Source organism: Rattus norvegicus, chromosome 19 (assembly GCF_036323735.1).
Source record: "Rattus norvegicus strain BN/NHsdMcwi chromosome 19, GRCr8, whole genome shotgun sequence".
Lineage (NCBI taxonomy): Eukaryota > Metazoa > Chordata > Mammalia > Rodentia > Muridae > Rattus > Rattus norvegicus.
Genome location: NC_086037.1, coordinates 69,841,511 through 69,867,396, shown reverse-complemented (window position 1 = coordinate 69,867,396; position 25,886 = coordinate 69,841,511). Strand labels below are relative to the sequence as shown.

At 47.6% G+C, this 25,886-nt stretch overlaps 1 long non-coding RNA gene across 1 annotated transcript; it reads right to left on the bottom strand.

The window, feature by feature from the left end:
• Positions 1–10,376: 10,376 nt before the first annotated feature.
• LOC102549918 (uncharacterized) lies at positions 10,377–25,640 on the bottom strand. The gene is made up of 3 exons (XR_005497003.2): positions 25,392–25,640; positions 11,349–11,429; positions 10,377–11,029 (listed from the first exon to the last, which is right to left on the bottom strand). It is a non-coding gene; the product is annotated as an uncharacterized LOC102549918 (long non-coding RNA).
• Between the last annotated feature and the right edge of the window lie 246 nt (positions 25,641–25,886).

The window sequence follows — 25,886 nt, the reverse complement described above, 5'->3', positions numbered from 1 at the left end:
AGTACTGGGGAGGCAGAGGCAGGCAGTTCACTGTGAGTTTGAAGCCAGCTTGGTCTACCCAGAAAATTCCAGGCTAGTCAGAGCTACATAGTGAGACATTGTCTAAAAATAATTTAATTAATTAATTAATTAAAAGATAAGGGGTTGGGGATTTAGCTCAGTGGTAGAGCACTTGCCTAGCAAGCACAAGGCCCTGGGTTCGGTCCTCAGCTCCGGAAAAAAATAAAAATAAAAATTGTTATACACAAATACCAAAAACAGGTCATGTGGAAAAGCTAAGGTGTCTATCTGCAAGCCAGAGAGAGACCACCAGAGCATGACCATGCTGGAAAGCCCCAGATAACTTACACTTTTTTTTTTCAAGGCAGGGTTTCTTGGAGTAGCCCTGGCTGTCTTACAACTCACTCTATAGACCAGGCTAGCCTCAAATTTAGAAAAGCACCTGCATCTGCCTCCCAAATGCCTGCATTAAAGGTGTATACCACTACTGCCTGGCCATGAGCATGTGTTAAAGCCGCTAGTCTATGTTGCTTTTTTGTGACCACCCTCTCAGACTACGTGCTCTACGTTCAAAACATACTTGGATTACATCGGACTCCCTTGGCTCCACCAATTGAGTCTAAGTCTTTCACCCTCTATGTCTCAGCTCTAACCATATGTGACGTCCATTGTCCTATGTAAGAGGACAACGCCAAGAACATGAGGCTGGCCCACCTCCAGGCACTTTCCCCTGCAGCTCTCTTGGAAACTGTTGACACCATGTATGGAATCCTTACCTTACTGGGCAGAGAAAGGCTTGATTAGCCACCCCACCCTTAGATGCAAGGTATAAAACTGAAGCCATTGGTCAACATTCCAGCCAGCTGAACTCAGCCCGGAATGCCACATCACCAGCCAGCCTACAGTAAGACAAAAAGCAGCATTGTTCTCGAGTGATTTAGTTTGGGGGTTTGTTCCACAGTAGTAGATATCTCCTGTTTACCATTTCACACAATTCGCAGCTGTCTTTCCACACAACCGCCACAAGGTAACTCACTTAGTCCCCTCAAGGCAAAGGTATAAGTTGTCGCAAGGCCACTCAGTATGGCTGCTCTGGCCTATTTGAACTTTGTTTTCATGTTGGCTAAGCCTGGTCCTGGTCCTGCCTGGCTGGGTCCACCCCTTACTCATATTGGCACTGAGGTAACCTATCCACACGTTTGGACCTGAGGTATGCTATCATTCCCTGACCTAGGATTGTTCTGCCTACAGATGTTCTTTCTCTCTCTCTCTCCCTCTCTCTCTCTCCCTCCCCTCTCCTTACTTCCTCTCTCCCTTTCCCCCCTCCTCTCTCTCCCCTCCTCCATCCTCTTTTTTAACTTTCTCTCTGTCTTTTTTTTATTGCATGTAAGTACATTGTAGCTGTCTTCAGACACATCAGAAGGCATCAGATCTCATTACAGATGGTTGTGAGCCACCATGTGGTTGCTGGGATTTGAATTCAGGACCTCTGGAAGAGCAGTCAGTGCTCTTAACCACTGAGCCATCTCTCCTGCCCACTTTCTCTCTGTCTTTAAGACAGAAGTCTTACCATGTAGACCAGGCTGGCCTTGAACTGACAAAGACCCACCTGCCTCTGCCTCCCAAGCGCTGAGATTAAAGATGTGGGAAACCTCGTCCAGCTGCTCTCTTACTAAAGTCTCTCTTCACCGAGCCCCTCTCTTCCAATTCAAATAATGATACCCAGAGATGTCCGCATGCTGTTCCCCAGAAACTTGTGGCCAAACCCAGTGCCAAAAGGAACTCTGAAAAGATGAGTAAGGATATTGGGGTGGACATATTATCCTGGATCGTCCAGCGGGCCTGAAGCAACTACAAAATGCCCTCCTAAGGGAGAGGAAAAAGCCAGGGAGCCAGAGTGTCAGCAACGGGAAGTGTGGAAGTGATGATACCACTGGGGTTGGGACACAAGTCAAGGAATATCAGAACCCTCTGGAAGGAGGAAAAGTAAGGACCAGTCTCTCCGAGAACAGCAAGAAGGAACTTTGTCCTATGCCCTTCCACTTTCAGTGTCATTTTCAAACTTCTAACCTCAGGGACTGTATGAGAAAGACTTCGCTCCATGAAGCAATGTGTCTGCAACAATTGTTGCAGCAGCAACAGAAAACTGGTGCGTCTTCCTAGCAGTCCTACCAAAAGGACAACCCGGGCTATTCCTGGAAACTCCCACCTCCAGCGTCTGGAAATTGTTCTTTTATAACTGGGAGGTAGGCCTGCAGCCAGCACTCAGTGTGTAAAGGTCAAGATTGCTGCTAAACATTCACAACTCAGGTGACAAACGTCACGATTCTCCACCCCCAGCCCAGCCCAACCCCCCTCCCCCACCTCCGAGTATCAATAGTGTTGCAGGGAGAAACTGGGAAGCCTACACTAAATAAATAGGTGGGGGCATCCGCTATCGTCCTCCGCCATCAAAGGAAATAGGTGCTATTTCACAGTGGTTACAGGGCCACCCAGAACAGGGGAGGACCTTGAGGGTCCTTTGCTACAGATGCTGCAGTGTAGACCACATGCAATGGCTAGCCAGTGGTATGAGGAGAAGGTCAACCCATCACAGACAGGACTGTGGATTCAAGCTCCAAACACACAAAGATGTGGCTGGTGCCAACAGCAGAGTAGGTGGTGTGAGTGAGCCAAGGACAGACAGAGCACTGGGTAAGCTTCAGGGAGCTACAGACTCTGTAGACACAACTCTGTCTTGTCTCTGCTTCCACACTTGCTGTTATCTTATGTAAGCCGCTCTTTCCTTCACCTCAAGGGATTGTATCCACGGAACAATGGACATTGCTACAGTCGCGGCTCTATTTTTATGGAGCAGATACTAACTAGGAAGTAGGGCAGAAGTGAACTGAGGAAGTTCACAGAGTCTAGCAAATTGAAACTTCACTGGTCTCCATGGCCAGCATGCATCACTGCTCCTGACCTGCTACCCATGCTTCTTCCTAAATTCAAGGTTACAGAGTGCCTGAGCAGCTTCCAAAGAAGACCAGTCATCAGTAGCCAAATAATCCTTAAAGGGTGACATTCTAGTTCAGCTCCGCTCCCTGTCATTCACATCTTTTATATTCTGACTGAACAAGAAAAGACATGGATTATTACTGGCTGCTTATTTGGAGAAGTCCATGAAAATCTGCCATTAGGGACTTATCTACTTATCACTTATCCCCCTGTCCCCCCACAGTGTGTGCCTGTCATGTGCCTGTGTGTCCTCTCTCTCTCTCTCTCTCTCTCTCTCTCTCTCTCTCTCTGCAAAGGCAGACTCACACAGTCTCTTACTCCCATCTACCCTTCAGCTACATCAAGACAGGCCTGGATGGTTGGCCCTGAGGCATGCTCCAGTTTCCTGCATTGTAGCTGTGTTGGCTGTGTTGGGGGAGGACTAGGGGTCCTTCACTACAGCATGAAACTAGGGCAGACAGTCACCTAGTAAACCAAATAATATATCCACTGGCCAGGGGACCAGTGCAGTGCAAGAAGTTGGCTTGTGCGTGAGTCTGTGATCTCTCCTTCTCTCCTCCTGTGTCTGTCTTACATTCTGTCTGTTTTTATCAACCTCCAGTGCTGTGCTGGTCTCCTCTCTGCGTGACACTTATCTGCCTTTTAACCTTGACTAAAGTCCTGTTACATTTTATCTGGTAGCACAGCCTGGCCACAGAGGGAACAGTGAAACTATGTATTCAGGTGAGTTGCAAATAAATCTTGTACAGCCAATGCAGTGTCTGTTTGTGTGTCTCTGTGTGTGTCTGTGTGTGTGTGTGTGTGTGTGTGTGTGTGTGTGTGTGTATTAAATTAAACTGTTTTCTTAAGACAAGACCTTCTAGGGCTGGAGAGATGGCTCAGAGGCTAAGAGCACTGACTGCTCTCCCAGAGTTCCTGAGTTCAAATCCCAGCAACCACATGGTGGCTCACAACCATCTGTAATGAGACCTGATGCCCTCTTCTGGTGTGTCTGAAGACAGCTACAGTGTACTTATATATAATTAATAAATAAATCTTAAAAAAAAAAAAGAAAGACCTTCTTGGCCGGGGCATGCCTCAAGTGAATTAGAGTGCACACTGTTCTTCCAGAGGACCAGGTTGGGCTTCCAGCACACACATGGCACCTCACAACCTCCTGGAACTCCAGTGCCATGGGATCTGATGCTCTCTCTGACCTCTGCAGGCTTAGTGCACAGTTATGCTCATACATACACTCAGACACAAAAAGTGATTTTTAAAAACCACAACCTTCTTTTCCTCCACTATGAATGGTGTGTTGTGTATGTGTGCTTTCACACACGTGCTCACATGCATATGCCTGTGTGTTTATGTGTATGTGTATGTGCAGGGCAGAGGACAACTCCAGGTATTGTTCCTCAGACACCATCCATCTGGTTTTTGGGATTCTTTCTTTCTTTCTTTCTTTCCTTCTTTCTTTCTTTCTTTCTTTCCTTCTTTCTTTCTTTCTTTCTCTCTTTCTTTCTTTTTTAAGATTTATTTATTTAATGTATATAAGCACACTGTAATTGTCTTCAGACACACCAGAAGAGGGCATCAGATTCTATTGCAGATGGTTATGAGCCACCATGTAGTTGCTGGGAATTGAACTCAGGACCTCTGGAAGAGCAGTCAGTGCTCTTGATCACTGACCCATCTCTCCAGCCCAAGACAGAGTTTCTCACTGCCCTGGAACTCACCACCTAGGCAAAGCTGGGTAGCCAGCAAACTCCAAGGAACCCCCAGCTGCTTCCCCAGCAACTCTTAAAGAACATTTAACTGGGGCTGGCTTACAGGTTCAGAGGTTCAGTCCATTATCATCAAGACAGGAACAGGGCAGCATCCAGACAGGCGTGCAGGAGGAGCTGAGAATTTTAGCTGAACTGAAGGCTGCTAGCAGAAGAGTGCCTTCCAGGCAGTTAAGATGAGGGTCTTAAAGCCAGTACCCACAGTGACACACACACTCCAACAAGGCCACACCCACTCCTACAGGGCCATACCTTCTAATAGTGCCATTCCCTGGGCCAAGCACACCTACTCCAATAAAGCCACATCTATACCAACAAAGCCACACCTACTAACAGTGCCACTCCCTGGGTCATCACAACTTCTCACCTCTTTCTGTTCTTCTCAGGCCTCTAATCATTACAGACACAGCCTTACCCCTCAACCAGCAGTTATGCTAACAAGTACAACACGAGTCTTGGAGGCCTTAGACTCCAGTGGCACTTGGCGCATTTACACTCTTGGTGGACAAGACAGTCCCTGAGGACCGTTTCAAGACATTTTCTTTGTTTGGCGTTGCTTCATAAATGAAGTACTTCTGTGTACTTCAAATTCCATAAGCATTATTGTTCTTACAATCAGTGTAGGTGACCAACACTGATTGGATTCTCTCATACACATAGGGCTTCTGTTGTTCTTTTTCCTTCTTCCTGATAGTTTGAGGTCCTACCAGTTGAACAGAGGGTGTCCTGCGTGTTAGTAAAATGCCCCTTTATTACTCTGTCATGGCCCCTCTTCTAGTGTTGTGAAGAGAAACTGTGATGTAGCAACTCTCATAAAGAAAGCATTTAGTTGTGGCTAACTTACAGTTTCAGAGGATCAGTCCATTATCATCATGGTGGGGAATGTGGCAGCCTGCAGGCAGACATGGTGCTAGAGTATCTGAGTGTTCTAGGAGTATCTGAGTGTTCTAGGAGTATCTGAGTGTTCTAGGAGTATCTGAGTGTTCTAGGAGTGGCTGAGGGTTCTAGGAGTGGCTGAGGGTTCTAGGAGTGGCTGAGTGTTCTAGGAGTGGCTGAGTGTTCTAGGAGTAGCTGAGTGTTCTAGGAGTGGCTGAGGGTTCTAGGAGTGGCTGAGGGTTCTAGGAGTGGCTGAGTGTTCTAGGAGTGGCTGAATGTTCTAGGAGTAGCTGAGGGTTCTAGGAGTGGCTGAGGGTTCTAGGAGTGGCTGAGGGTTCTAGGAGTGGCTGAGGGTTCTAGGAGTGGCTGAGAGTTCCACATCCCCATCTGTAGATAGAATGAAGAGAGGGACTCTGGGCCCAGTCTGGGTTTTTGAAAACTCATCATCCATCCCCTATGACACAAGTCAACAAGGCCACACCTTTTGACCCTTTCCATACAGGGCCACTCCCTGATGATTAAACATTCAAATTTGTGAGCCTATGAGGGCTATTCTTATTCAAACCACCATATTCCACTCCCTGGGCCCCCCAATAGGCCATATCATAATGCAAAAATGGATGCAACCCAAATTCAAAAAAGTCCTCACCATCTCGCAGTCTTAGCAATGTCTAAAAGTTTAAAGTCTCTCCCAAGACTCATGGCGATGTTTTAACTATAACTCCCTGCAAAATCAAAAAGCCAGGTCTCATACTTTCAACACAGAATGTCACAGAGCACACATCACCATTCCAAAAGGGAGGAAAGTGAGAGTGAGGAAATACTGGTCAAAGCAAGACCAAAACCCAGCAGGGCAAACTTCAAATTCTACATCTCCATGTCTGATGTCAAAACACTCTTCAGATCTCTTCGGCTGGTATCCCACATCTTGGTGTCTAGGCTTCACCTTCACAGCCTCACACAATAAATAGCCTCTCGGGGCTTCCATGCAGGGACATCCCTTACACATGCTTGGCTTTAGTGGCTTTCCTTAGTTGCAGGGGGAGATTCCACAACCCCTTTTGTATCCTTGACTCTAAAGATTTATTTATTTATTATATATAAGTACACTGTAACTGTCTTCAGACACACCAGAAGAGGGAAGGGCATCAGATCTCATTACAGATGGTTGGGAGCCACCATGTGGTTGCTGGGATTTGAACTCAGGACCTCTGGAAGAGCAGTCAATGCTCTTAACCACTCAGCCATCTCTCCAGCCCGTATCCTTGACTCTAAAGCCAGAGCTGGGAGAGTAACACTGCCAAGTTCTGCTGCTTGCTGGTCTGGACTACGGCCCTCATTTAATTACACAATGCACCTGCTTTGTGTTGGCAGCAGTTTCCCTCACTGCTTACGATTTTTCCTTAATTTCTTTTCACAGGTCACGGATTGGCTGGGTAAGGTCTTGCTCTAAGGTGACCATTCGCTTTATTCTACCTAGCAGCAGACTTTTCCCTAAGCCTTTAACTTCCCCCGAGCCCTGTACTTGGCTCCCACATCACACTTCCTGGTGTCCCTTTTCTCAAACGGTGCATTTTCTATTTTTCCTCGTTCGTTTTGTACCTTTCCGTTATAGATCTGCATTAAGAGTGACCGTGAATAGGGGCTGGGGATTTAGCTCAGTGGTAGAGCGCTTACCTAGGAAGCACAAGGCCCTGGGTTCGGTCCCTAGCTCCGAAAAACAGAACCAAAAAAAAAAAAAAAGAGTGACCGTGAATAGTCACATGACAGAGTCTCTATTAGGCTGTCTTGAACTCTCCTCTGCCAGTGCCATTAATCCAAAATTCTTCAATTTAGCCTCAGGTAGATTTTTTTTTTAGACAAGGGCAGAAAGTGCCACATTTTTTGGCAAGATATTGCAAGACCTGTCTCTATGTCACTTGAGCCAAGTCACTTGAGCCAAGCCATTACAAGCCACATTTGCTCTCAGCACCGCTGTCTCCCATGCTCCTGCTAGCACGGCCTATAAGGTCTGTTTAAAGTCTTCAACTGCTTTCCTAATCCAAAGCCCTAACTTCCACATCCCGCCAATAAGCAGCATGACGGGTCTGTCACAGCGATTCTGAAATCCCCGTTAACAATGTCTGTCATGGTCATCGTTCTATTGGTCTGAAGAGACACTGTGACCACGGCAACTTTTCTTTTTAAAGATTTATTTATTCTATATAAGTATACTATTGCTGTCTTCAGACACACCAGAAGAGGGCATCAGAACCCCTTGCAGATGGTCGTGAGCCACCATGTGGTTGCTGGGAATTGAATTCAGTTCCTCTGGAAGAGCAGTCAGTGCTCTTGGCCACTGAGCCATCTCTCCAGCCCCCATGGCAACTTTTATGGGGAAGAAAAAAGGATTTAGTCATGGCTAGCTTAAAGTTTCAGATATTCGGTCCATGATCATGACAGACAGTGTGGTAGAATGCAGGCAGACATGGTGCTGGAGAAGCAGCTGAGATTTCTACATCTTGATCTGCAGACAGAAGGAAGAGAGAGACTCTGGACCCTCCCAAAGTGAAAATTTATGGCATCTTTGGAAAGTTAGTTATGTCAAGTGATGTTTTGATGGGGCACACGTGTGAAAGGATGTTTTGCTACAGCAGACACGTGAAAGGACATGTGATAAAGGAGTATAAATCTGACCCCCACAGACAGTGGGAGCCGGAGTATTGGTTTAGTTCGCTCCGCCTCGATATTCTTTGCTGACAACACACATGCAATTACATTTTGTTGTTGAGCTTTGCTTATGGTGATTTCATAGAGAGAAACTCACCAAAGAACTTCTCGTGAGGTTCCCGTGGCTTCTTAACGCTTCCTCAGCCAGTTATAGAGTCTATCAGTTCTTCTCTGGATTGAACTGCCCTTGCAGTTCAATGGTGTCTGCCATATGGACTGAGATGCAGCTGCTGGTTCCTGTGTGGCGTTTGCCCCGTGGACTGCTCTGTAGCCGCCGACTCGTATCAGGTGTTGGCTATGGACTGAACTGCTGATATCCTGACACGGAAGAGTGGACTTATCCCCAAAGAACTATTTCTAAACAGGTCCACTTCCCCTGTGTCCTGATAACTCTATTTTCCACGACCTCTGGTGGATGGTGGGCTACAGGGGAGGTTGCACCCTTACTAAAGTAGGCTGAGAAAAAGTCATGTCTACAGCCCCCAGCATGGGCTTTAAAAACCTCAAAGTCTACTCCTAATGACCCTCTGCCTCCAACAAGGGCACACCTTCTAATCAATCCTTCAAATAGTGTCACTCCCTGATTGCTAGGTACTCAAAGCTATGAGCCTATGGGGCCATTCTTATTCAAACCACTCCTCTTCAGTTGTTTCTTTTACATTCTTGTTAAAAGCAAGATACTCAGGGCTGGAGAGACGGCTCAGCGGTTAAGAGCACTGGCTGCTCTTCCAGAGTCCTGAGTTCAATTCCCAGCATCCACATGGTGGCTCACAACCATCTGTAATGGGATCAGATGCCCTCTTCTGGTGTGTGCCTAAAGACAGCTATATAAATAAAAGTTAATTTAAAAAATCTGTTTGAAAAGAAGCAAGATAGTCAGCATGTCCATGGTCACACACACTTAGGCTGTATAGGATGCTGTCAGCCACAGTTACCACCTCCTCTAGGTCTCTTCAGTCTTCCTCTCCTGTCTTACCGAACTAGATCCAACCCCTGGCAGCATCAATCACCATTCCATTCACCCTCCTTGGATGTAATTGGTTTTTGTTTTTGTTTTTTATTTTGGGGGGTTGTTTTTGGTTTTAGTTTGGTTTGTTTTGATCCCAAGAGCAAGTGAGAACACATTGTTTTTTTTCTCTCTCTCTGCCTGGCTTATTTCACTGAGCACAGTGCTCTCCAGACTTACCTCTTCTCCCAGCTGCCATCTTCCACCTGGGACTTTATTTTCTCCTCCTTGAAAAACACCACACTGCAGATTCTTTCCTCTGTGCAGGTCTATTCATGCCAGATCTCTTGGGTTTTGTTTGAGAGAGATGTGATATGTTTTGTCGGGTTTCAATCTAGTTCAAGGATATTTTCTCCCAGGCATAGAATTCCGGGGTAGTTATCTTAAGCCATTTAAGAAATATCTTACCACAACTGGCTTCTCACCAGACTACTTTCTTCTTTCTGCCCATGCCTGCCCACGCCCATCATGACTACTGCTCCGAAACCAGAAGGCAAGCAATGTCTCAGGGATTGTAAAAGCTCTGTGTGTAGGGGGTTGGGGATTTAGCTCAGTGGTAGAGCGCTTGCCTAGCAAGCGCAAGGCCCTGGGTTCGATCCCCAGCTCCGAAAAAAGAAAAAAGAAAAAAAAAACAAAAGCTCTCTCTCTCTCTCTGTGTGTGTGTGTGTGTGTGTGTGTGTGTGTGTGTGTGTGTGTGTGTGTTTGTGTCTGTGTGTCTGTGTGTGTGTTGGGGCGTGGGGGGACCCGGGGACATGGGAATGGGCTCAAAAAGTTAAAACATGGAACCATGGTTAGACCAGGCTGTCCCATCAGCTGTGTCAGTAAAAACCTCACCAAGCGAAACCAAGAGCACTTGAAAACATGCCAGCTCTCTGGGGAAAAGCTCGAGGAAAAAGCGGCTGGTGTCAGAGCAGCTCTACTACAGCTCTGTGGTAATAGGCAGGAAGGGCACCGTGCGCCAAGAGAATGGCTGAAGAGGATTTTGAGGGAGCTGAACCACAAATGTCACCAGGGCTCCAATATATGAGAAGAAGAATACAAAAGCCTTTATTAGGAGTTGGTGAGATGGCGCAGCTGATACAGGGATCTGCTGCCACACAGGACAACCTGAGTTCAATCCTCAAGACACAGACAGTGGAAGGAGAGAGCCAACATCCGCACGTTGTCCTCTGACCTCCACGCATACACCACGGCAGGCACATGCCTGCACGCACACGAAATAAAAGAATGCAACGGTGTTTTTAAATCCCCTTGTCACTTGCACAGAAGATGTCGTGAGAGTAAAATAAACAAAACAAAACCTGCGTTCAGAGAGCAAACCTCCGTGTGATTTGATTTGACTGATTTTCTTTTTACTTGATCTGAATTTCCTTCCTCGGTGTTGAGGATGGAACTCAGGGCCTGCTCATCCACACGAAATGAGTTCCTTACGTCCACGCTGCCCCCCTCCTCTGGATCCTCCTCCGCTTCCCATTACTGCATCAGAATCTCTATCATAAACCAATGCGTGCAAACGCACTGTTCCAAAGTGGTAGCAACGCGTCCGGGCTTTAGGAGGAAATCACTCCGCCATCTTCCTGCTCCTGTTGCTTTTAGTCCGACAGCCAGTATCTGTGACTGTTTATCGCTGTTGTTAACACATATTCTTTGGGCCTTTTAACTTTTTCTTCCTGGTCTTTCAGAAGACAAAAAAAACAGAGAAATGAACACATTCAGTTTCTAGATCTCTGTGGTCACCATCATTGCCTGTGTCTGGATTTGGGTTCTTCCTTATCAGTCTCCTTTAGGCTGAATTTCTGTCCATCTGGAAATTCTCACCTTAATTTTTTTCAGATCGTCATCACCATCAGCCCGAAACATTTCATCTCCTATATTTACTTCTCCCCTCTATATCACAGATTCGCATCCAGACGTTGGCTCCTCTGTTCTCCCTCCTCTCCACTTGATCTTGTTCACTTATGCATGTTCCAACTGATTCCAAACAGAATACCTACCTTTAAATTCTACCTCTGCCTCTGGAGTTTTACTCTAGCTCTCTTGTGTCTCCATTTCTGTACAGCAGAACGTCATGGGTGCTGCAGGGACAAAGTGAATTCAAATAGGAAATGCAGAAGTCAGGGGTCAGGGTACACACACCTGTCAATGCAGCATTTGGAAGGCTGAGGCAGGATGAAGGATAATGGCCACAAGTTCTAGGCCAGCCTGGGCTGCACGGTGAGACACAAGTAAGTGTACGTAGGGCAGACACCTGGTACATACCTAGAAAATGTAAGTTGTCACCACCCACTGTGACCTTTATTACATATTTTACCCAGTAGGTCTACTTGGTTTTTTTGTTATGTTTGTTTTGTTTGTTTGTTTGTTTAGAAACAGAGTATTTTGCTATTTAGTCTTGGCTGGCCTGGCACTATGTAGATGAGGCAATTTTCAGGGATCCTCCTGTCTGTCTCTCAAGTACTGGGCTTACAGCACTGCCACCCAGCTTACAGATCCTTTTTTAGCCCCCATGCCTGCCCTGTGATATATGCGTTATTATTTATGCTTACAACCTGAATAGCCTATATCTCTAACAACCTTTCCTTTGGAATTCACATGGCACTGCAAAACCGCCTGTTTTACTGATTAGCCTCGCTGTGAATTCTAGGGAAGGGGCAAAGCCCCAACCCATGTAAGTCTTTCTCTTGGTGACATTAAAACCACAGAGTTGATGACTCTCAGGGCAGAGCCCTAGGGACCTTACAGGAAGTGGAGCCAGCTCTGCTTCCTGCAACACTGGGGTGGAGGACTCCTTCAGTCAGGGATTTTCCTATCAATGTCTTTGAAGAAGGCTGCTGTGTGGGAAGAAATCACTGAGGAGTGAGCATAGCTACTTAGGTTCAGCCCAGCAGGGCTCTGGGATCCCCGGTGTCATCCTGAGGTGCAGCCACAGCCCTAGCATCTGTGACTTATGATCTTCCTACAGCGGGAGGGAGAAGAGGACGGTCGAGTTCCTTTTCGGCATGCTTGCTTGTTGCCCGGTCATTTCTCTTTGCACCCCATGTATTGTCTGCTTCGCAGATGCCTCCCTTCAAGGTCCCTCTGCGCTTTCCTGATGGATCTTGCTTTGTTCTTCCTCCCAATGTGGGATGTTGACACCTGGAGTCCACACTGGTCTTTCCCCTCCCCATCATCTTTAATTATTCTTTTTTTAAAAGATTTATTTTATTCATATGAGTGCACTGTCGCTGTCTTCAGACACACCAGAAGAGGGCATCAGATCTCATCACAGATGGCTGTGAGCCACCATGTGGTTGCTGGGAATTGAACTCAGGACGTCTGGAAGAGCAGTCAGTGCTCTTAACCACTGAGCCATCTCTCCAGCCCACCCCATCATCTTTAATCTGAGGCATCAAACCCACGCCCTTGGGATGCTAGGGAAGCTCTTCACTGCTCACTTACAGCCCTAGCCCTCGTCTGTTTTCAAAGCCCAGGGGTTTTCATTCTTGTTGTTGTTGTTGGTGGCGGTGGTGGTGGTTTGTTTTTGTTTTGTTGTTCTCTTTATTTGTTTTTTGTTTGTTTGTTTCAAAGCTTGATAACTGTTGTGGGGTATCCACTAGAGAAGACTTCTCGGACATGGGTTTAAGACAATGAAGCCGGGGCTGGAGAAATGGTTCAGCGGTTAAGAGCACTGACTGCTCTTCCAGAGGTCCTGAGTTCAATTCCCAGCAACCACATGGTGGCTCACAACCATCTGCAATGGGATCCGATGCCCTCTTCTGGTGTGTCTGAAGACAGCGACAGTGTGCTCATACACATAAAATAAATAAAATCTTTTAAAAGAAATCAGTGTAGCACCGAGTCTTTCTCAGGGTGAGCGTTTAAGCACAAAATCACACCCTGGGTTGACACACCTCGGTTAGCAAGAACAGTTAGCCAGAAGCAGAACTGCAGAAGTCAAAGAACGGGGTTAGTACATTTCGAGGCATTCCCAGAACTGTGGACCTTGATGGATTAGGTCTTTGTTTTCACTTTGGCAGCCGGTGCTGTCTACGTGCTGAGTTTTTAGAGCCCGAATGGCTTTTTCATCATGGAGTTCATTGTGCTAAGGTCTGGGGCCTGTTACAACAACTCTATTCTATCTTACCTAGACCCATAGGCAGCACCACTGTGTTAGCCTCATCATAAGGGATCCAACCGGCCATGGTTGCCCTGTGTTGCATTGATCAGGGTCTGGGAGAAGGCGTAGGGCTGCCCCTTTGTTTGATTCATCAAGCTATTTGCATCTTACATTCTGTCTCCACTCCCAGCCCACTTCTGCTGACTCCAGACTAGGTTTGATGAGCACGTTTTGTTTGGCCAAGCCAAGCCAATTCATACCTAAATAAAGCAACTTGTTTGGGCAAAGGGAATGACTGCGTTACGACAGGACCCAAGCACAAACTACCCGGGCAACTTTCCTTTGAACCTGATTCGTTTATCAGCCCAGGGCTCCAGCAGCTCCCACCCAGCAGAGGCGGCCTGCCTACCTGCCTTCCTGCACGTTCCCAGTACACAGGCTTGGGAATCTCTGTCCTACTGTGGCTTTGACTCAGCACCCAGCAGTAGCCAGATTAAAGCTCCCTGAGAAGATCTGATCTTAATCTCACAGCTGCCTCTGAGTTCTGTTGAGAGCTTGAAAAAGACAGAAAGAACCCCTCCCTGGGGTGTGAGACTTGAATGAAATGCGTCCCTTTAATCTCACCAGAAATCTTGAACTCCAGATGAGCCTCGGGAGCCTGAGCAGCGAGCACTGTTGCCCCATGCCTGCGCTGCGGGCAGACTTCGAGGCTGTGGCGACCTCCTCTCAGATCAACAAGTACCTACCAGGGGAGAGAGGGCGTGGCTTTGTGCATGTCACGTGCACGTCAGGTTCTGCCCTCAAATCTCCAAACCTACATCACGTTTTAATGGCATCTTTGAGGACGAAGGCTATGATGGGGCAGTCAACGTCTGCCCCCACGTTGCCACAGAATTGACTTTTCCTGGGAAGATGTGGTGGAGGTCTGATTGGAGCCCCGGGTCTACCAGGAAGTGAAGCTTCTGTGCTTTGGGGCGTGTGCTTCCTCCCTCTGGGCTTCTCGTCCCTCATTTACATAATGTTGATGATTAATGGGAAGAGGGTGGAAAGTGACTTGCACAGATAGACAGATGCTCCAGTGAGAGTTCCCTTGACCTGCTGAACGGAACTACTCAGTCACCAAGCCCTAAGTTAGAATTCTGTGCAGCGTTCCAGGAAAGGATAAGACCCAGCTATTTCAATAAGTACGTACTCAGCACAGACATGTCTGTGCAGGGAAGACGTACGTTAAATATATGCGCTGGATGAAGGTAGACACAAGCATTTTAGCCTCTGCCGGCGTAACTCTGAGGTAGGAGTGGCATAAATGCTGAGCGTTCCATCTTTTCCTCTGAGGGTTTAAGGTATCCGGGATTCCCGGAATGATGCACTAACAGTTTTATATACATTGAAGTGACATACTAACCACACGTTCCTGAGGATCACACTTATTCACCAAGAATTCCACAGTAGAGCTTGAGAAATGGCTCCGGGGCTTCCTGATCTTCCAGATCGACTGGGCATGAATTGGAGCACCCATGTTGGGAGGCTCACAGTCTTCTGTAAATCAAGCTCCAGGGATCCAATGCCCTGGTCTCCTTTTATTAGTATTGTTATTGTTGTTGTTGTTGTTGTTATATGTGCCTCTATGTTCTGTCTGCATGTATGTCTGTGTGAAGGTATTGGATCCATGGAGTTACAGACAGTTGGAAGCTGTCATGCGGGTGCTGGGAATTGAACACGAGTCCTCTGGAAGAGCAGTCAGTGCTCTTAACTGGTGATCCATCTCTCCCAAGAATGCATGAACACACATGCAAACACACACATCTACACACCTACTTAAAAATCATCAAACAAGGGGCTGCAGGGATGGTCAGAGGTTAAGAGCACTGACTGCTCTTCCAGAGGTCCTGAGTTCAAATCCCAGCAACCACATGGTGGCTCACAACCATCTGTAATGAGATCTGATGCCCTCTTCTGGTGTGTCTGAAGACAGCGACAGTGCACTCATATACATAAAATTTAAAACAAAAAATAATTCCATAAGAGCTGGGTGTGCTGGCCTTTAATTCCAGCACTGGGGAGACAGAGGGGGGGAGATCTATATGACAGCAAACTCTACGTCAGCCAAACCAACGTAGTGAGATACTTTCTGGGGAAAGAAAAAAAAAAAAAAAAAGAAAGAAAGAACTCTGTAACATCCCCCAAACATTTTTCCATTGCCATATATTCAACATTTTAATTATTAATTTTAACATATATAATAATCCCATGCCTCACTTAAAATGTTTACATAAAAGAATGCTTTCCATGTTGTAATACAATTAATGTAGTATTGCCATATCCCATTGAGACTTGATAAAGATAACTCCAAAGGAAGAAATAAAATATATAAGAATTATAAACTACAATGCTCTTTTAAAAGGGTTCCTTTATTATTTTCACCCTATGTATCTGAGGGTCTCTCCTGCATATGTGTCTGTGTGTCGCGTGCATGCGTGTCTGTGTGTTGTGTGTATGTGTGTCTGTGTGTCCTGTGCATACCTATTACCCAAGGAGGCCAGTTACAGAGGAGCCTGAGTTACAGACCCTTGTGAGCAACCGCGAGGGCACTGGAAAAGGAACCTGGGTCCTCTGCAAGAGCAGCAACTGTCAAGCCATCTCTCCAGCCCCTAAAATGACCTTTTCTAAAAACTTCATTTATTAAAGTTGTTTGCTTAATTGTTTTAATACTCTTTGGCCATATCATGCACATATACTTTGATTATACCCACCCCAACTGCACCCTCCTTTTCCTCCCTGACACCGCCAGCAGCAGTTCCTCTCCCCCACCCTTTATTTCCTCCCCAACCCCACTGAGTACACTTATGCTGTCCACTGGAATGTTGACTGAGTCTTTTGAATTGATTTTGTGCAATGCGTGCATGAGTGCAGTGACTACATCGTATCTGGGAGACCGCACTGCAAAGCAGCAGGACAGGGCTTCTCCACAGAGATATCGCTCCTCCTCAGCAGACAGTGCTTCCCTCCTCAGCACACAGTGCTCCCCTCCTCAGCAGACAGTGCTCCTCCTCAGCAGACAGTGCTCCCCTCCTCAGCACTCAGTGCTCCTCCTCAGCAGGACAGTGCTTCCCCTCCTCAGCACACAGTGCTCCTCCTCAGCAGACAGTGCTCCACCTCAGCACACAGTGCTCCCCTCCTCAGCACACAGTGCTCCCCTCCTCAGCAGACAGTGCTCCTCCCCAGCAGGACAATGCTCCCCTCCTCAGCACACAGTGCTCCCCTCCTCAGCAGACAGTGCTCCTCCCCAGCAGGACAATGCTCCCCTCCTCAGCACTCAGTGCTCCTCCTCAGCACTCAGTGCTCCCCTCCTCAGCAGACAGTGCTCCTCCCCAGCAGGACAATGCTCCCCTCCTCAGCACACAGTGCTCCCCTCCTCAGCAGACAGTGCTCCTCCCCAGCAGGACAATGCTCCCCTCCTCAGCACTCAGTGCTCCTCCTCAGCACTCAGTGCTCCCCTCCTCAGCAGACAGTGCTCCCCTCCTCAGCAGACAGTGCTCCCCTCCTCAGCACTCAGTGCTCCTCCCCAGCAGGACAGTGCTCCCCTCCTCAGCACACAGTGCTCCTCCTCAGCAGACAGTGCTCCTCCTCAGCACACAGTGCTCCCCTCCTCAGCAGACAGTGCTCCTCCTCAGCACACAATGCTCCCCTCCTCAGCACACAGTGCTCCCCTCCTCAGCAGACAGTGCTCCTCCCCAGCAGGACAATGCTCCCCTCCTCAGCACTCAATGCTCCTCCCCAGCAGGACAGTGCTCCCTTCCACAGCACACAGTGCTCTCCTCAGCACACAGTGCTTCCCTCCTCAGCACACAATGCTCCTCCCCAGCAGGACAGTGCTCCCTTCCACAGCACACAGTGCTCCTCCTCAGCACACAGTGCTTCCCTCCTCAGCACACAGTGCTCCTCCCCAGCAGGACAGTGCTCCCCTCCACAGCACACAGTGCTCCCCTCCTCAGCATTCAGTGCTCCTCCCCGGCAGGACAGTGCTCCAGCAGCAGGAGATGGCACCTCACAGCAGTCTCCCCCACCTCCACCTCTAACGTTCATCTTTCCACCTTCTTTTCCATGAAGTGTCTTACGGTTTATATTGCTGTGGGGGATGGGGGGCCACTATGACCAAAACCAACTCAGGGAAGAGAAAGGGTGTATTTTAGCTGACATGATCCAATCACAGTCCGTCACCAATGAAAGTCAGGGCAGGAACTGAAAGAGAGACCACAAAGGAGTGTTGCTTTACTGGCTCACTTATACACCCAGGGATGGTGCCACCCATAGTAGGCAGGGCTCTGCACATCAAGCAAACACCTTATATAAAGCCTTGCCTACAGGCCAAACTTTTAAGATTTATTTTGTGTATATGAGTATACTGTCTGTCACTGTCTTCAGACACCAGAAGAGGGTGTCAGATCCCATTACAGATGGTTGCGAGCCACCATGCGGTTGTTGGGAATTGAACTCAGGACCTCTGGAAATGAATGAGCCATCTCTCCAGCCCCCTACAGGGAGACATTCCCTCAGTTATGATTTCCTCTCCCCAAGTATGTCCGGGTTTGTGTCAAGCTGACAAAAACGAACTGGCATCGGAAGGATTGCTAGAAATGCCTCACGGGTGTTATCGCTGTGGCCAGTCACAGCCAAGCCTGCATTAACCCTTCACTAACCACTGCCCACCCCAGAGGGTTTTCATGCCAAGACAGAACTGCACTGATGTGTGGCAGGAGTCAATGGCACATTGGTGCAGAGTTCAGGGTGAAGTTCTCAGATCCCTCTGGCTCTAGCCGGTTCTAGGTGGTGTTACGTCTAAAATCATATTTCATGAAACCCATTTGTAAAAGTGTTTTTTATTCTCCTGATGAAATTGTCTCTTGAGACTTACTGCCTCTGTCTACTAATCTATGTCTAGTCCTGGAAGCTTCCAGCCTCTGTACAACCTAGGCCTAGAATGTTGTCAGCCTCTGAGACTTGCTGCTGAACAAGCTCACCCTTGCTTGTTCTTTCTGAACTCTGGCTGGCTGGTTCAACTCAGCTGTTCTGGATCGAACTCCTCTCTAAGCTGACTGATCCAATCTGGCTTTTCTCTCAGTCTCCCCTGAATTGCTCTCCATGGCCTCATACTAACTCTGTCACTCTGTTCTAATCTTCTGACTCCCTCTCCTTCTCTGGTTCCTTCTATCCTTACCTGTCTAGCTTGTTCTCTCTTCAACCTCTCTGTAAAACTCTCCTGATAGAATTGCGCTCCCCTCCCCCATGCTGCCCCTTAAGTGGCTTCCCTCTCTCCTCTCGTGAGAGCTGGGCATATCCTATTCTGTGGGATCTTTCTCTGATTCGTCACTTTGTCTGCTACTCAATTAGACATCACTTCTACAAACTAACGTTACCTTCGTTGTTGGGATCAAAGGTGCGAGCTAAGGTGAGTCACACCACAACTAGAAACCGAGTTTCCCAGTAAACCACACGATCTCGGAGCTTGTGGCGTGACCAGCTATCCTGCAACACCCAGTACTGTAGTCATCAAGCAATTTGTATGTGTCAGGAAGGGTTCACAAATGGTGTAGTGTTAAGAATTCTGGCTGAGGTGCCTGGACATGGTGGGACACGCTCTTAGTCCCAGCGCCCAGGAGGCAAAGACAGCAGATCTATCTCTCTGAGTTCAAAACCAGTCTGGTCTACAGTGAGAGTTCCAGGATTGCCAGGGCTGTTACACAGAGAAACTCTGTCTCAAAAGCCAAAAGAATAAAAACAAACAAACAAACAAACAAACAAACAAAAAACCCCTCATGGTCTTTTGAAGCTTTGTCATATGTCAATGTGGCTGTACTGTCCCAAGTCCCCCTCAGCTCCCTTCCCTTAACTATAGGACATTTCAAGGCAGTGTGCATATTGACAATAACGCTGGCTTTGGTTACTTGATACTCCAGCCTCCACCTCCCAGGTAATGGGGTTCCAGGCATGCATGACCATTCCTGGTTTTACCTTGTGCTGGGAGTGAAACCCAGGCCTTTTTCCAGTTAACAAGCAAACACTTTACCCATTCAATCCCAGATCATTAAAGGACACCTTGACTTCTCAGACATAAATTCTCTAATAAACGTGGGGCATCGCCTTGAACAAAAAGTGAAGCTGACGTCACATGAACGTGACGTTCTTCCAAATCTGCCATCGAAAGATAGGAGGGTAAAGAAACCAGGTCAGATTAAAGGGGACAAAACCAGACAGAGGAAAGCATGGCACCGAAAAGTGAGCTCTGAACACACAGGGATGACAGGGGCGAGTTTCCCTCCTGATCACTAAGGCTCTCTGGCCTGAAAAGGCTTTCAGGTTGTGTGCGAGGGAGTGATAAGGCAGTTGGGGTTTTTAGGGAGACAGAGCCTCCTGTGCTGTCACAGTGGGAACTGTCATCACGGATGCAGCAAAACCCCCGGAAAGTAAAACAGGACAGAGCTGCATTGTCAGCTCCAGGATGGTTCCTGAGTGTCCTCAGTCAGTCTGGTGTACGGCTGAACAGGGGACCACACAGGTGTGAGTTGCTCTAGGCAGAGAGGTAGACTTGCATGTAACCTACACAGCATGGGGGGAAGGGTGTCTGATTTCTGCTCTTCTGTCTTTTCCTCCCTCCTTCCTTCCCTTCCTTCTGTTGTTGACTCTTTGAGACACTGTCTCTCCTGTAGCCTAGGCTAGCCTCTCCCACCTTGTTGTGCAGCTGAGTGGGATCTTGAACTCTCTTGATACACACGCCTCCTCCTGCACACCTGAAGCCGCTCTAACAGGCTGTGATCCTGAGCCAGCAAAAAAAAAACAAACAAACAAAAAAAAAAAAACAAACTTTGCTGTCAAAGATATCACTGCTACTTGTTAAGTTCAAATAAAGGTTGTAGATTACACTTTTAAAATGCGACATTTTATCAAATACATACAAGTTCTCTTACTGCACTGCAGCTGTACCAGAGAGTGTTCTTGTTTTAATGAAAAACACATAAGACCTTTGTTGTTCAAACAACTGGGGAAAAAAACCATACTAAGAATAGAGAGAAGCTTGGCGGTAGCCTAGCAGAGGAGAGACAGGCGGATCTCCGTCAAGTTCAAGGCCTGCCTGATCTACAGAGCGAGTTCCAGTTCCAGGAGAACCAAGACTAAACAATGAACCCCTCACTTGAAAATTAATAAAACAAAACAAAACAGTAGACAGAGCCCCAGAGACCTCGGAGGAATGGTAACATTCAAAGGCTCCAGTTGTGCACTATGTGCAAGAACTTTCATTCTGTCTGGAATTATGGGATTTGAAAACAGCTTGGGGTGGAGGGTGGAAGGGAAGGTTGATGTTGCCAATGAGTGCAGTGTTTCAAGACAGACCTGAAGGCAGGACTGAAGCAGACCGCGCCCGTAGGGCTGGACAGAAACAGGCAGAAAGGTTTATCTATGACTTGGGTTGTCTGCGCCCCAGCCACCTACTGCATGTGGCCATCAGCCTGGCAGAAGCCACTTACTGCATGTGGCCATCAGCCTGGCAGAAGCCACCTACTGTATGTGGCTATCAGCCTGGCAGAAGCACGTGCAGCAGACAAGCAGCCCAGCACCAAGCGGACACAGAGTTGATGGGGACAGGAGCTGAAGAGTTAGCGGCCAAGGCTGTGTGACTGTACATGACACAGCTAAGGTTTGGAAGGGTGTGATGTACGTTCCTGTGATAGTCTGCTGTGAGCCCCTTAGAAACTGGACATTAGGCACGGTCTACATGATTTTCAACGACAGGAACTACAGCAGGAGGCTGGCGAGATGGCTCAGCGGTTAAGAGCAATGGCTGCTCTCCCAGAGGACATGGGTTCAGTTCCCAGCACCCAGCTCACAGCTCAGCATTGTCAACACCTGACATGCTGGTTTCCTTGAGCACCAGTATACACAGAGCACAGGACACACGTGCAGGGAAAATACCCATAGGCAAAAGGGCAACAACCAAGGCTTTAGTAGGATTGATTCTTTTAGTTCTCCTGCTCCTCCTGCTCCTTCTCTTCCTCTTCCTCTTCTTCCTCCTCCTCCTCTTCTTCTTCCTTTTCCTCCTCCTCCTCTTCCTCCTCTTCTTCCTCCTCCTCTTTCTCTTCCTGCTCCTCCTCCTCCCTACTTCAATATGTATTTATTATATTTTAAAGCATATTTTTTTTGAACAGGCATGCAGGCCATGGTGCATCTGCAGAGGTCAGAGGACAACTTTAGGGGATAGCTCCTCCCCTTTTTCCATGAGTCATCAGGCTTGGCAGCAGACACCTTTCACGCACTAAGCCCAATCTCCAGCCCAGTCTTCTTCTGCTTTGTTATGTTTGAGATAGAGTTTCGATATGTAGCCCAGGCTGGCCTCAAACTCAAGCTCTGCCTCTGCCCCTCTGCCCCTCTGCCCCTCTGCCCCTCTGCCCCTCTGCCCCTCTGCCCCTCTGCCCCTCTGCCCCTCTGCCCCTCTGCCTCTGCCTCCCAACCTGGGATTATAGGTATATACCACCAAATCCAATTTCTCAATAAAAGTTTTGTTTTTTTTTTTAAGATTTTAAGAACTGTGTATGTGTGCCTAGGAGAGACAGAGAGAGATACAAACTAAGAGAGACACAGAGAGGCACAGTGTGTGTGCAGGTAACCACAGAGGCTATAAGAGGACATTGGATCTCCTGAGCTTGAATGACAAGCAGTTGTGAGCTCCTGGAGGTGGGTGCTGAGAATCAAACGCAGGTCCTCTGGAAGAGCGGCCAGGGGCCCTTAAGCAATGAGCCATCTCTCTAAGTCTCACAGTGAATGTGTATATCGAGGAAACTTGTCTGGAACAAGAAGACTACAGCAGCAGGCATCATAGCTTACTTTAGCTTACTTACTGCAGCCTGCTGGAAGGCTAGAGTGGGCTGTGTCAGCAGAACATTTCCTGCCCTTCTGCCAGTCTGGGATGGGGACTCTGGGTCCCCGCATGCCCATGCCCAAGAAACAACAGGCTCACCCCAGTCCTGGCTGTTCCCAGTCAGTGCTGTGCTCACAGGCTCATGTGATTTATTTATCCTATGCATATCCAGGTCCCTCACGTGCAGCTCTTAACTCATCTCATAACGAACAACCTGGACATTCTGGGCAGGAAGCCACTGGAGATGATGTTTTGAGAATCCCACACCTGCCCCTGCGTCAGTCGAGCTCTACCCACCAACATACAGCTAGTAGATAACACCGTGACATTCACCTTATTTATACCTGCATCTCGAAACAGGACTTTATGCAAACCAGGCTAGTCTGTCAATGACTTTAACTCTTGGTCCTCCTGCCTCCAGCTCCCAAGGGCTACGATTACATGTATGCTACACCTGCCTGGCAGAATGACTGTTTCTGATTTATTGACTCATTTAACAATTCAGGAGATTGATCCCGAGGCCTTGCGCATGCTCTTGAACAGGCTTCACCCTCAGACCTTATCCCTTCATGGGTGTATGGGTGCGTGTGTGTGTGTGTGTGTGTGTGTGTGTGTGTGTGTGTGTGTGTGTGTCAGAGATGCTCTTGATGTACAGCCCAAGCTGGCCTGGAGCTCTGTCTTCTGTCTCAGCCTGCAGATTGCTGGGTTCCAGGTGTGCACTGGCCTCCTGCGTGCTGTCTTCCAGGCAGGCATCGGGCTCCTGAGTGTTGAGGGTTCCAGGTATGCAGAATCTCTGTGTGATCTCACCCTATCATCAGACTCTGCAAACCTGCCATCAGATGCCACAGCAGGCCTTGCCCACTGAGACCCACACCTACCCCATCCGTTTGCTCATTACTCTGTGGTGAAGAGGTCTGCTTTTATACGAACCCCAGATCGTTAAAAACGTACTGTCTCAGTTACCGAGTTAAAGGGAAAAAAACGACATCTTGAGAATGAAGATGACTGAACCATATTATTTCTAGCAATAAATGTCACAGCCTTGTCCCTGTGACATCACAATTGGAAGTGTGGATGTTGGGAGGGAGGGAGAGGGGGAGGAGGAGAAGGAAGGGGGAAAGGCGGGGACTTGAACACTCTATCAATCCACACTCTCCCTTCTGCTTTAAGCAGCTGCCTGGTCTTAAGTGGGTCACTTGAACTGGGGATTCCTCTTCTAAAAGGAGAGGCTATACCTGGCTCTGAGGTAAAAGGCTGTGGGAGAGGAGTGGGGGTTGTGGATAGACAGAGAGCTTCCCTTTGGCCTGAGGCTGGCCCGGAGATGAGCATCTTAGGTTGTTTTGCCTTTTCTCTGATTCAGGGAAAATTACAGAGTAGGAAATATTTGATTAAACAAATTAGTTTCAAACTGTTTGAGGGTTTTTTTTTCTGTCATTGATGGTTTTTTTTTTTTTTCGGAGCTGGGGACCGAACTCAGGGCCTTGCACATGCTAGGCAAGTGCTCTACCACTGAGCTAAATCCCCAACCCCGGTTTGTTTTGTTTTTAAGTCTACTTCAGGGGCTGGAGAGATGGCTCAGTGGTAAAGAGCACTTGCTGCTCTTTTCCAGCACCCGCGTGGGGTTCCCTGGTCAGCTGCTCACAACCGTCTGTAACTCCATCTCTAGTGGGGATCTGATGGTCTTTGGAAGGTGCAGTCATGTGCACAAACCCACACAAAAACACGCATGAATGATGCCTAGTGAGAAATAAACTGTGTGTGGGGGCGATGTCTTTAATCTCAGCACTTGGTAGACCATGGTAGGCAGACTGCTGTGAGTTTGAGGTTTGAGACCAGCCAGTCTACATGGGAGTTACAGACCACAGGCTACACAGTGAGACTCTGTCTCAATCAAACAAACAAACAAACAAAAAATCTTCGAAAACAATGAGTTTTCAAGATTGTAGGCTGGAGAGACGGCTCAGTGGTTAAGAGCACTGACTGCTCTCCCAGAGGTCCTGAGTTCAATTCCCAGCAACCACATGGTGGCTCACAACCATCTGTAATGGGATCCGACGCCCTCTTCTGGTGTGTCTGAAGACAGCTACAGTGTACTTATATGTAATAAATAAATAAATCTTTAAAAAAAATTGGCCCTATCAAGATGTTCAGCTTAATACCAAATGACAACAGTCACCACCGTCTAAGTAGAATACTGAAATACCACTTCCTTTGCCAATATACATTACGAGGCCAGATTTTCACAACAGATCACAGGATACAAAAGAACACGGGTGTCTCCACTAAGTCAAACATCAAAAAAACCTGAAGACACACAAAACGATATTACTCCCTTTACATTTGGTGATGGCAGCACTTTCAAAAAAACACAAAAAAAAAAACCCTACTTTTAAAAAACAAAGTGTAGGGTTGGGGATTTAGCTCAGTGGTAGAGCGCTTGCCTAGCAAGCACAAGGCCCTGGGTTTGGTCCCCAGCTCCGAAAAAAAAAGAAAAGAAAAGAAAAAAAAAGAAAAGAAAAAAAAGAGCACTGTCTGCTCTTCCAAAGGTCCTGAGTTCAATTCCCAGGAACCATACGGTGGCTCACAACCATCTGTAATGGGATCTGATGCCCGCTTTGGGTATGTCAAGGACAGTGCAGTCATATACATAAAATAAATCTTTAAAAAAAAAAAACATAGTGTGGGTTAGTCACTTTAGGTAAAATAATTGGGTTTTTTTTGTTTTTGTTTTTTGTTTTTTCCTGGAGCTGAGGACCGAACCCAGGGCCATGCGCTTGCTAGGCAAGCGCTCTACTACTGAGCTAAATCCCCAACCCCAAAATAATTGTTTTAGTATCTTGGTTTAAAAAGAAAGAAACTGGTTCTTGCTGAGCGTGTGGCTCAGTGGTGAAGCACTTGACTACATGCACAAAGCTTTGGGTCCATCTCTAGCTACAGCTTCTTTGTTGTCTCAGTTCGGCAGCTGTGAAACGGGGGGAGGCCAGTGCCTAATCCAAGCACAGGACCCTGCATGCAAAACCCACGACATACCTGAAGACAGCAACAGCAAGGTACTAAGGCGTGTGCGAGGCCCTGCAAAGCCACCCAGACCACTGCCTATGAAGCTGACTCCTCTCAGCTCAGGGAATAAACCTGGGGCTGGATCACTTTGGTTCAAATCCCAGCTCCAGCCTGGAGATGGCTCAGCATTTAAGAGTCCTCGTTACCCTTGAATACCTGAGTTCAGTTCCCAGAACCCACATGGTAAACAACCGTTTAGAACTTCAATTCCCGAGGCTCCAATGCCCTCTGCTGGCTGCTTTGAGCACTGCATGCTCCGGGTGCGCAGACACACATGCAAGCATCCTTAGGCATAAAAAAGTAATAAGTAGAACCCCAGCTCTTACAACTAGGCTACGTGATTTTCTTCAAAGTGCTTCACTACCCTCAAGCTGAATACCATTCTCTCACGGAATGGACACCTCACAAGGGAGGGAGGGCTCATGCTCAAGACTGGCATGAGGTGACATTCACTGACCCACAGTT